Here is a 13,161-nt window from a genome sequence, read left to right on the forward strand (position 1 = left end):
TATTGCAAATGGGAGTTCTTTAAAGGACATAAAACAAGCAGAAAACCTGGGGATATGTTTGGGGAAGTAGCACAAAAACAGGTAGCAACAAGAAAACTGGGGTCACATCCTCCAGAAGCTATTTTTGTTTTCAAATTTTCTTGTCTATCCTTAATATTTTCCCTTTACATACTTTTTTTTACCAAGTGGTATTTTTGAAAATAGTATTTTAAACTATTCATCCTTTCCCCTATAGTTTAATAATGTGTGGATTTAGGGTTAGAGGGGAGGAGAGTGGGGAAAATTCTAAAAATGAGGAAATTTACACGTTGCTGTCAATGAATTGATGGAAACCAAAAGATTTATCTGACTCAAAATTATTGGGGGGAAGGATGAATAGTTTAAAATACTATTAAATAATGCATGTAGAACTGGACAATGGCCACAGATGGCTCTTGGGATGTGTGGTGTCTTAGCAAGGATGCCAGAGGCTGTTTGGAGCTCATCATCCATGTCTGATTTGTAGTTACTACAACAGGAAGAGGTCAATAATATACATTTGTATTTTAAAAAGAAGGTAATAGATTAAAGAAATATTGTACCACATTGGATACTAGAGCTCGATGGGATAGGATCAGGCTTCATGACATTTTCACCTCAACATCGTGGGAGTTATGCTTCAGCTTGGGCTACAGGTTCTGCTCATTTATGTGCAACTCTACATCACCCGATGGGCCATACTCTACCATCCCATGGGATTTTCATGGCGAAGGTACTGGAGTGGTATGTCATTTCCTCTTCTGTCAGATTAGGGCAAAGATATTTAACCCAAGGTCATACAACTAGTGAGTATCTCAGGCTGGATTTGAACTCAGGTCTTCCTGGCTCCAGATCCAATGCTCTATCCATTGAATCTCCTTGCTTCCTCCTCTTCTAGGCAGTACGTGCACACTGTTTAATTCTCCGTTAATTATTTTCTATTTTCCTTGGACATACTTGCTTTTTATATATTTGTTTGTATGTTGACTCATCCATTAAATTGTAAGCTCCTTGAGGGAAGAGATTATCTTATATTTCTTTTTCTATCCCTAGAACTTAGCATGACGCCCGCCACATGAGAGACTATGTTTATTAATTTTTAAATTTATTAATGTTTATTAATTGCCTGAGTGATGGAGTATATAAAACAATCTGGAGAGCTTAAAGGATGCATGATGGAAAATCCCCCTTTCTGTACCATTCTTGCACCCAGCAGGTCACCTCCTTTTTGCTCTATCCCAATATGGCCATTCAATAAGCTTTTAATGAACTGTGCTTTGACTTCATTGACCTGGGGTAATTTACCTGTCTTCCAGTGAAAAGTAATGTAGACAGTGGATAGCAAGCTAGAGAAGAAGGGACCTGAATTTGAACTCTGTTTCAAACACTTACTAGTTTGGAGACTACTCAAGTTAATGATGCTATTAACCTCCATGGTGCTTACTTTGCTGAGGTGTCATGAGGATTAAAGGAGACACATAAACTATTTTGCAAACCTTAAAGAGCCACAGGATTGCCCATTATTAATTCCATAAATAAATATTATTTTATTAGACAATATTCTACTAACCCAGAATTTAGGGTTGAGAAGTAACTCCCTGTTTTTTATTCTGATTTCATAAAATGAAATGCAATCATTTGGTCCAATACCATTTTATCGACTAGTAGAACAGATACTTGGCTCGGCTGAGTTCTTAAATTTATTATATAATAAGCTTTTGGACTCATTAGCACCTTCTTTTCCAAATTAATAAACCAAGATCTGTGCATGTTGTAAATTTCTAATTATTTCAGCTGTATTTTCATTAACTCAGAGCAAAGAGACAATTGAATTCAATTTCAGATTATTATAGTAGAATGATGTCTCTGTATGGAGTGAAGACTAATCTGTCAATCAACAAACGTTTATTGGTTGTAGCAGCTCTTTTTGTGGGGACAAATAATTGAAAATTGAATGGATGTCCATCAATTGGGGAATGCCTGAATAAGTTGTGATATATAAGTGTAACAGAATATTATTCTATAAGAAATGATAAACAGGCAGATTTCAGAAAAGCCTGGAAAGACTTACATCAACTGATATTGAGTGAAGTGAGCAGAACCAAGAGAATATGAACAAGTGATAGCAAGATTGTGTGATGATCAAGGTGGGTAGACAGCTTTTCTCAGCTCTTCAAGACAATTCCAATAAAAGTGGGATGGGAAATATCCATATCCAGAGAGAGAACTATGGAGACTAAACGCAGATGAAAGCACACTATTTTCACCTTTTGTTGGTTTCCTTTTTCTTTCTTGTCATTTTCCCCTTTTTCTGATTTTTTTTCACAACATGACTAATGTGGAAATATGTTTAATAATATCATACATATACAACCTAAATCAGATTGCTTGCTGTCTTGGAAAAGAGGAAGAAGGTAAAGCAGGGGAAGAGAAAAAATTGGAACTCAAAAAACTGACAAAATTAATGTTGAAAACTATATGGAATTATAAAAATAAAATACTATTTAAAAACAAAAACAACAACAAAAAAGCATTTATGAAGTGCCTACTATATATTCCATATAATGTTCTAGCACTGGATGAAATGGGAGCATGTGTCTAAATCTAGGGCACTGAATCAGTATAAAAACTATCTATAATTCTGTAAGATTAGTAATGAAACTTGCTATCCATTATAAATACCTGATGAATTTAGGGTACAGAATAGTGTGTGTGTGTGTGTGTGTGTGTGTGTGTGTGTATGTGTGTGTAAACAATCATTGAGGGAATTTGTTTTGCTTGACTATACACACTACTTACAAGAAATTTATTTTCCATTATTTTTCCCCAATGGGGTATAAGGGATAGGAGGAAGAGAAAACTTTATCTTCTTACTTTGATGTTTCATCATGGCAGGGACATGGTCTTTGCTTTTCAAAAACTATGTTCATAGAATACAAGCTCTGGAGAGTTCTGCCAAGGGGGTGAGACTTCAGGCATGAGTCTGGATGCGAACTTCCTGGCTAAAATCCAGGGCCCTGAGGGTCCAGCTTCAGAGATGGGCATCACCAGCTTGGTCTGAAGGTGACTGCTTTGTGCTTACAGCATCTCCTGAAGATGATCCATTAAATTATCAACTAGAAAAAGATAATGGATAATGGAAGTAGTACACACATCTGCACCCATTTACACACATACACACAATGCTTTTTATCATATAAATTTGTCCCCATGTTTTACCCCTTCTATATATGCCCATGAAAGGCAGTGTGCCTTAATGGGTAGAGACTTGTCTCAGAATCAAGACAACTTGGATAGTCCTGCCTCTGAAACTTACCCATTGTGCCAGATAATGCACAAGTCACAGAACAGCTTTGTAGTGATGGAGGGCAACTCCTGGAAATCCGGAAATACTGAAAGTTCTCTTTATCAAGGAAATCACATATTTAGTCATCATTCTCCCTCACTAAAAGTACACGCACACAAATATGTAAATATGTGTATATATATACATATATTTATATATGTATGCATATATAGAGTTTCATAAAACATGTATATATATATATACAGAGAGAGAGAGAGAGAGAGAGAGAGAGAGAGAGAGAGAGAGAGAGAGAGAGAGATCTCTATATTTATTTATTTGTTTATTCATAGAGGGTTTGTGATTTGCCCAGGGTCACAGGGCTAGGAAGTGTCTGAGGTTAGATTTCCTGTCTACAAGCTCCTGTCTCGCATAGGACTTTACCTATAGTAAATGCTGAAATGTGAATAATTTGTTGGGCTTGGAGGTAGGAAAATCTGGGTCCAAATGGGTCCAAATTCTGGGTCCTACCTCTAGCATTTAGAGCTATGTGACTACAAGCAAATCATTTCATCTCTTTGATAGCGACAGACAGGTGGTGCAGAAGATAGGCTATTGTACCTGAAATCAATAAAGCTGAATTAAATTCAGCTTGGATCAAGTCCCTTACTCCCTGTTTGCCTCAATTTCTTCAATTAAAATCGAGATAATAATAACCCTGCTGCCCAAGACTGTAAGGATCCAATGAGATACTAACTGTAAAAAAGCAGTTAGCACAGTATCTGGCACATAGTAGGTGCTTTATAAATATTTGTTTTCTTTCCTATCTCTGCACTCAGTTTCTTTATCTGTCAAATGAAACTAATACCTATAGCACCACCTCACAGAGCTGTGACAATATGATATGATGATATGTGTAAAGCACTTTGTACTATTATAACTAGGGGAGTGTGAGAGCCTTTACCCAGGACATTGCTTTTGAAAGGAGTTGTCACCATTTAAACATGGTTTTGTGCTACAGTGAACTCCTGGCCAGCCCTGGTCCTCTCTGCTGTGCTCCCCTATGCAATTTTTTTTTAAAGTTGTGGCTCTGATACCTTGACCTGTGATAGAGACAGCTGTCTCTCTATTGTATATTTCTGCTCCTCTATCTAACTCTTCTTCCTGTTATTATAGTAATGAAACAGCTAAACAGCAGCGAATGAATTGCTGGACCAGGAAGAGCTCTTGAGTTCAAGTCCTGCTTTACTCAATCACTAGGTGGGTAATCCTAGGTTACACACACACATACACATACACACACATCTTATATTTGCTGAGGCAATTGGGGTTAAATGACTTGTTCAGGGTCACACAGCTAGGAAGTGTTAAGTGACTGATTTCAAATTTGAACTCAGGTCCTCCTGACTTCAAGACTGGTGCTCTATCCACTGCACCCACTAGCTGCCCCAGAGACCATTTTTAAAATGGAAATAGTAATGGGCTTGTTGTGTGAATCCAGTGAATATAAAATCTCCCCAAACCATTAAACTGGTGAGAATCCAGTGAATTCATATAAAATCTCTCCAAATCATCAAAACTATGAGAATCCAGTGAATTCATATAAAATCTCCCCAAATCATCAAAACTATGAGAATCCAGTGAATTCATATAAAATCTCCCCAAATCATCAAAACTATGAGAATCCAGTGAATTCATATAAAATCTCCCCAAACTATTAAAACGGTGAGAATCCAGGGAATTCCTATAGTTCCCCAAACCATGAAAACTGCCCTGGGACTTTTAGGACACCGGAGTTCTTGGCCACCCCTGCCGAGCCTCGGAAGCCCCAGCCTCGCCGTCAGGCCCACGGAAGCAGAGGCCAGAACACCCGAAGCGAGGCCTTTCTAGCTAATCCTGGGCTCCAGGGCTGCCGGTCCAGCTCTCGTTCGTGAGTCGGGTTCCGGGCCTTGCCGCAAATCCAGGTTCTGTGACTCGATGCTCAGTTAAACCGCCTTTGAAAAGGGCTATGGAAGCCTCCGGGGGCTGCTTTTGTTTGGGGCGTCTTCGCTGAAGGTCACCCCCGAGTGCTCACCGGCTCAGAGGCCGCAGCGGGGCGGCCCTCGGCTGGGGAAGGGGGCGGGGGTCCGGGCGCCTTCTCGGGCCCACCTGCGCCGCTCTCCCGGAAGCCACAGGTGGGCGCGGGACTGGGGGGGGGGGGGGGGGGGGGGGGGGGGGGGGGGGGGGGGGGGGGGGGGGGGGGGGGGGGGGGGGGGGGGGGGGGGGCGCCTCCCCCTCCCCCACCAGGGCTCCGCGGTCCCAGGCGCAGGACTTGCGGCCCCGCGAGCGGGCACCGGGCCGGCTCCCCTCACCGACGGCATCTGACAAAAGCGCTCCCGGGCTGAAATTGCCTCTCGCCGTCCCCACCCAGCCCGCGTCGCGCCCGCGCCCGAGATGGAAGCAAACTGCACCAATTTAGTGCTCCCGGCGGCCTCCTAATGGACACTTTGCCGTGCACTCTCCCTTCATTACCGAGCGGGTCAGGGCTGTTAGCGGGGGCTCTTGCCACTTTTGACAGATAGTCACTAGCAAGATGAATGGCACCAGCCGCAGGACCACTTAGCGCGCGCCGGCCCTCGCCGGCACCTTTGAAACACTCATCTCTCGCCGCTCTCTTTTAATAAAAGACCACACTCGGCTCTTTAACTCTTTATTAGCCGGGGGAGTCAGGGGGAAGCAGGCCGGGCCCACCTCCGATTCTCCCTCGCAGAGCCAGCGGCTCCTCGGGGCTCCTCCCGGGGCCTGAGCCGGGCCCTTCTCCCAGGCTGCCCCACGTCTCCCGAGCCACCCGTGCTACCGTCCTGCGGGGCTCAGAGGGGGAGCTACGGGGCCTCCAGGTGGGAGCTATTCCTTTTCCAAGGGAAGGAAACAGCTTCTCGGAAGCCACAGAGACAACAAGAGCTGAAAACCGAACCTGTCTCTGGTTCCCCCAGTCGCTTAGTCAGTCGGTGTCTCCTCCTCCTCTGGGCCAGGGCTCGCTCTCTCTCTCCATAGCCTCCCCATCGATCTCCTTGCCTCCACTCTCTGCCTCCAAGCCTCTGTCCTTGCGATTCCTCTATTTGCTTCCTATCAACTCGAGGTTAAAATACAAACCTTTCTGGGGGCATTGACAGTACCTGGGAGTCTGATGCCAACCTCCTTCTTCAGGCTGATAGTATAATGTTCCTATTCCCACCCTCTCCTGGGCCGGCTAGTTGTTCCAAACATCACCTCCCACCTCCATGCTTTCCAGCTGTCCTCCATTCCTGCAGTTCCCCCCCCCCCCTTATTCCTGCCTTTAGGAACTTTTAACTCTCAGGGCTGGGGAAGCTATTTTAGGTTATCGAAACCTCTTTCCCAAATCATTTAGTATTCACGTTACCCGTGTCCCAAATGTACTTGGGATAATGTGGTACAGCCAAGGACACTGGGTCTGAGTCCTGCCTCAAACACCATTGCCGGGGTGAACTTTCTGGGCCTCCATTTCTCATCTGTAAAATCAAGGGGTCAGACACGTCGTCTCTGGTTCCTTTCCAAGTGTAAATGCCCAATCCCGTGAACTTCTGAAAATCTTATGTGGATTTTCCCTTATTTATAGCTTGGCCCACAGTAGCCAGCACACATTCGTGGCAAATTCGTGTTTTAGGGGGGCAAAAATCACCCCTCAATCCCAGGATATCATCTCCACCTACTAATAGGACCCACCTACTTAAACTAAATGATGTCCCAGTGCCTCCGGAATACAGGAGACCAAATTAAAGTCAGGGGGATTTTGTCCCTTTAGCTTCCAAAAGCCAGGCAGAAGCAGAGGAAGCTGAGGAGGCCCCCCTGCTGCTGCCTCTCTCTGTCACAATGGCTCCTTCTGAGAAGGCCTGCCCGGATCAAAAGTACAAATAAGAAAAGCCAGCATGCAATGTGAAGCAAGGGCACCTGCAATGACTCTGCTCCTCACTGCCAAACCTGCCCCACCAGACCTGCATCCAGTTAGCACCCGCTTTCGATAACAGTACAGGCTCTTTCTTTAGGTCAATAATCTCAGGGTCCCAAGTCTGACTCTGATCCAAGTGACTCTGGAACCCTGGACAAGGCACTTAAACTCTGCTCCAAACAACTCAGTTCAATTAGTAATCTCAGGGCACGTGCTGATCAGCAGCTAGGAGGGAGTTTTCCTTAGTGATAATTCTCTGTACCCATCACCTGGAAGGTTTGGTCCCCAAAATATGGGACAAATCTATGAAGAGTGGAGTGTATCAGTGTTTAGAACCCTGAGCCTCAGATCAAGTCAAATCCAGCTGCAGATACTTCCCAGCTGTGTGATCCTGGATAAACAACGTAGCCTGTTTTGCTTGAGCTTCCTTGCTAGTAAACTAAGGATAATAACAGTACCTACTTCCCACATTGCTGGGAGGATCAAATGAGATCTTAATGTAAAGCACTTAGCACAGTGCCTGGTACTCATTAGGAGCTATATAAATACTTATTCCCACCTCCCCTTTCATATGACATAGTTAATGTAGTTTGCTCTTGATGTGGGGTCAGCTATGTGGTGCAGTGAATAGGCAGGACTTAGGAAGACTCATCTTCATGAGTTCAAATCTGACCTCCTACATATAGTAGCTGTGTGATCCTGGGCAAGTCACTTTATTCTGCCTCAGTTTCCTCATTGGTCAAGTGAGCTGGAGTAGGAAATGGCAAACCCCTCCAGTACCTTTGCCAAATGGGATCACAGAAAATCAGACATGATTGAAATGACTGAACAACAAATTCCAAGGTGGGACTTTTCTCTACCAATGTGGACTAACCAGACTTATTTATTATTTAGCAGAAAAAACTGAGGGAGTTACTTGAGATGTTAAGTGTCTGGCCTCAGATCAAAGAGCTAAAATTATAAGAGTCTGGATTTGAACCCAGGACTTCTCTATTCCAAGATCAGCACTCTTCCTTTTCCTGGCTATAATGTCTTGTATCACATGAGGAAGGTGCTGATGGAGTTCCAAAGCCACCTCTGTCAAGAAGCCTTCTTTGTTGTCCGTGATCTTGTTCCTTGAGCTGCCCGAAGGTAATCTCTGTCTCTGTCTCTCTGTCTGTTTCTCTCTCCCCCCCACTTTCTGTCTCTGTTTTTCTTTGTCTCTCATTTTCTTCTTTGAAATCTTACATCAGATCTTCTTCCTAAACATACACTTCTGGCTCCAACTGTGTTCTTGCTCTGAGAGCAAAGACTCATTGATGGGAGCTAGACTGCGCCCTGCTCACCTTCATGTTTTTTCCAGCACTATGCTGCCTCACAGAGGGTGATTTGTAGAGATCACTTTGTACTATGAGCAGAGAAGAACTCGGAGTGATCATTTCCAAGTCTTCTTGGGCCTCAGTTTCTCCTTTTACAAAACAAAACTCTTGGTTAATTGTAAAGGTTTCTTTCATTGAGTCCAACAATGGACTTAATGAACATCCCTTATGAGAGATACCATACCAGAGACTGAGGAACTTTTCTTCTTTATTTAGACAAATCCCTGCAAAGACAGAGTGACGAGTTTGCCCAACATTGTCCAACTCCCAGCACCTCCTGGAATTGGATGAATTATTGAGCACACAGGCATTTACCATGAAAATAAAATCACTTCCATGCACACCTGTCTGGTACTAATGGATAGTAGTGGGAGCGTCGAAGGCTTTTACATTTCAGCAAATGAGATGGTTTAATTAGGCAGATGACCTTGGCCTTCCAAGTCTCAAAGGTGTAATCTTAGTACACAGTAAAATTTGAACATGAGCTCCTCAAGAGGAGAGATTTTTCACTTAACCCAGTGCTGGATAAACAGTAGGGGCTTAATAAATGCTTTTTAAAAAATGAATTAAATTAATAATAGATTTCCAGTCATTACACCTGAGACTATCATGGATGTCCATGTAGTGGATGAAGCTTAGATGGTCAGTGGTCTCAGACAGAAGCAGGGCACATCTCTTCTTTTAAAATGAAGAAACAGAGGTTTGAGAAAATGAAATGACTGCATCCAGTTATTTAGGATGGGGAACAGGATTTAAACCTGTTCTCTGATTTTGTACATTGCTTTAAAAAAATTTCTTACTACCCAATTCCAAGAGTGGTACATATATTCCATTTCATCAATTAATGAATGAACCTCAGAGTTATTTGGTCCACCCCCTCCCCTCATTTAACAAATGAGGAAACTGAGGCTTGAGGATGTAGAGTTTTCCAGAGGTGACAGAGGTGGTGGGAGAACTACTTAGGCAATGCTTGAAGCACTTCTAAAATCTTGACATTTTCAGCAGCATAGAGTTTGAAGGCATCTGCCTTTCAATCCATTTCTGGATTCTTTCCCTCCCCCACTGCCTCTGGGACCCCTCAAGGTTCAGTTTAGGTACCATATCCAGGAGGTTGTTCCTCTGTGCTCTTGCCTATTCCTTCTCCCTCATTGAATGACTCGTTTTACATTTGCTACTTTCCCCTCAATCCCCAGATTGGAAGCTCTCTGCAAGCAGATACAGTTCTGTTTTCTTTTTCCCAGTCTCCCTAGCACCCGGCACAGGGACTAGCCCTCACCTCTACCTCTGACCCCAACCCTAAATGCCTTTTGAATTGTTTAATCGCACTCACTTCTTATCTTTTTAGTTCTGTTTTCTTTGCCAGTTTTCAAGTCAATAATCTAAGAAAGTTTCCATCATTCAGAGTGCCTTATGGGCACAAGGAGGGTTTGGGTAATCAGAATAAACAGAGCTCACATTTCTATCGAGCTTTGAAAAAGGTTAAAGCACTTTATAGACCTCATTTTATTCTCAAAATAACTCTGTGAGGTAGATGTTATCATTACTCCCTTTTATGAAGGCTCCAGGGAAAGGGGGCCGGTCCCTTACCACCCACGTCCTTGTATCTGTGAATTTGCCTGGCCCTGCTATCACTCTTAGTCATGCCTATGAGAAGGGTGTTGTACGATGGAGAGAGGGATGGCCCCAAATCAGGAAGCAAGTGGCTTCAGGCTCTGCCTCTGACACCCATTGGATGCTTGACCCTGACCCTATCCCTCAACCTCTCACGCTTCTATTCTCACACTCAAAGTTGGAAAGGACGTACCTGCCTGCCTGGATTGGTGGGGGGAATATCCCTCCCCCTCAAAAAAAAGATCCTGTCCCCAATGAAACCCCAGGTATGGCCACTGTCCCTTTGTCGAGACACAATCCCATACCAACTAAAAAATTAGCAGCCTAGAATCTCATTCAATTCCACCAAAATGCATCAAAGCCCTACTATGCGCCAGAAGCTCTTCTGAGTACTGAGGAGCCAGACAAAAATGCCTTGCTGCCCTTCCTGGAGGGGCTGACATTCTACTGGGTACAATTCAGGCATTAATAAGGGAACATCCAGGGAAGTGGGAAGGCCCAGGAGAGCCCCCACAAATCCAGGAAAGGGAAGGTCCCCTGGAGGAGCTGACACTGAGCCGTGAAGGAGGGAAGCTAAGGATTCTCATTTGTCCCACCAAGGAGGTCACTGGCTCCAGCCAAGCAGCCATCTTTGTGATCTCCAGTTTTTACCTTGTCCGTTATCCCCTCTCTATCCTTGCCATTCCCCATCCCACCCACCTCTTCCTGTTACCCTTGGGTGCGTCCCTGTGCATCAGTTAGATGCCACTTAAATCTCACCTCTTGTGTTTGCATTTGTTTGCTCTAGGCCTGCTTTGGGCACAGCATGGCAGAGGAATAAAGAAGCATTTTAAATGTGGAGCCAGAAAGCTCCAGATTCGAATCCTAGCTTTGAATCTTCCTGGACATAAGATCCTCCCTTCCAACTCATGTTTCTTAGGTTATCAGGCACTTGACACCTTGAGGCAAAGAAAGGGATGTAGGATAACAGGTGGAAAGCTGAGAAAGACCTTAGAAATCATCAAAATGGGGAAACTGAGGACCAGGAAGTTTCAGTAGCATGCTCAGGATCACACAGTTAAGTAAGTATGGGAGTTGGTGTTCACTCACAGGCCAGATCAAACTGTCTCTTTGGTGAAGCACCCAGAGCAGCAGCATGTGTGTGGTGAGCTGTGTGGGCAACTCTAGGTCCTAGAAGTCCTTAATTCTAGGGTATGTAGGAACACAGCCCGTCCATCAATGGCGAGGTTGACAAGCGTAGTTTGGGACAGACTCTCTGCTGAAGTGGCCCAAAGGATGACTGTGGGAATGGATTCAGTAGAATTTCACATAATATAGGTTTTCAAGAAACCCATCATCCCAGAGCCTCATCATTTCATAAGCCCAAAGAATATCCCAGTGGGATCAAGTTCCACAACATCACAGTTTGTGGGGAAGCATTAGGGTTGACCAATTGCAATAAGGGAATTGGGTAGCTTTAGGACTGAGGGGTAGAACAGAAACAATCCCAGGGATGCCTGGGGAGACCGAGGCCATCAATGCACCAAGAGGATCCCAAGTAAAGAAAGGGACAGTCCCATTCCAACAGTCTATAAGGCTAGAAATGTACCTAGAAATGCACAACTACAAAGTCACTCAGCCCACTGGGCTCAATATGAGGTGCAAGGCAATTGTATCACATGACTCAAAACTCTATCCCAGAGCTTCTGGGGGCTTCTAAGATCATTTAAAGTCTGCATGGCAGAAAAGACAAAGGACGTGCATTTTAAAAGTAAAATAATGGATCAAAATAGGAGAATTTGTTTACTGTTTTCAATCATTTTCAGTCACATCATACATGATCCCATTTGGGGTTTTCTCAGCAAAGACACTGGAATATCTTCTCCAGCTCATTTTATAAATGGGGAAACTGAGGCAAACAAGATGAAGTGACTCGTCCAGGTTCTACTAAATGTCTGAGGTTGGATTTGAATCTGGGTTCTCCAGAATCCAGGCCCAGCATTTTATGCATTGTACCACTAAGCTATGCAAGGAAATATTTGGTGAATAAACAAAATGATGCATTTATATGCTCTGTTTTGGGGCTGATTCTTAACTCCTAGACTCTTTTTGAAGCAGGTTGCTAGGTGAATGCCTCTTTTTATTTTTTGCTGAGGCAATTGGGGTTAAGTGACTTGCCCAGGATCACATAGCCAGGAAGTATTAAGTGTCTGAGGTCACATTTGAATTCAGGTCCTCCTGACTTCAGGCTGGTGCTCTATCCACTACACCAATTAGCTGCCCCATGATGAATGGCTCTTCTACCAAAAGCTAGGATTAAATGAATAGCAGGAATCTGGGAGGCTGAGCCTGAACTTCCCCAAGACTTCATTTTTTAGACTAAAAAAGAATTTTAGTGGCCAAATAGCCTATTCTACACATTGCCCAGATAAGGAAAATGAGACCCAGGGAGATTAAATTACTTGCTCCAGCTCCTGTGGATAGAGAGTAGCAGTGACAGAAATGGAACCCAGGCCTTCTGACTCTCACTGGGCTTCCATTCCTCCACTAAGGAAATCTCAGGGCTGAAACTCGGAAAGAGCTCAGAGCCCTTGTCTTCCCTCCAGCCCCGGTGCCCAGTGAGCAAGGCCCAAGGCAACCATCCCTCAGCCCCCTCTCCCCAGCTTTGAGTCATGTGGAAGTGCGGGTTTCTTTGGCTTACATAAGTTGGTTTCTGTGCAACCCTTCACCTAGCTGTTTAATCCCTTCCTTTCATGCCAGCGGATTCTCCTTTTGTTCCAGAGCCTCATTCAGCTGTCCCCAGAAAGGCAGAACCAGTTTATCGGGAAGCTGCCGCAGCCCGAACTTTTCCGTCCTTCATCTCACAGTAGAAACTGGCCTGGCACTGACCACTGGGGAAATGGAGGAAAAACACTAACGTGGACAAAAGAAAACCATTTTTAAATGGTTGGCTATTTGGCTATTTG

This window comes from Sarcophilus harrisii, chromosome 5 (assembly GCF_902635505.1).
Source record: "Sarcophilus harrisii chromosome 5, mSarHar1.11, whole genome shotgun sequence".
NCBI lineage: Eukaryota > Metazoa > Chordata > Mammalia > Dasyuromorphia > Dasyuridae > Sarcophilus > Sarcophilus harrisii.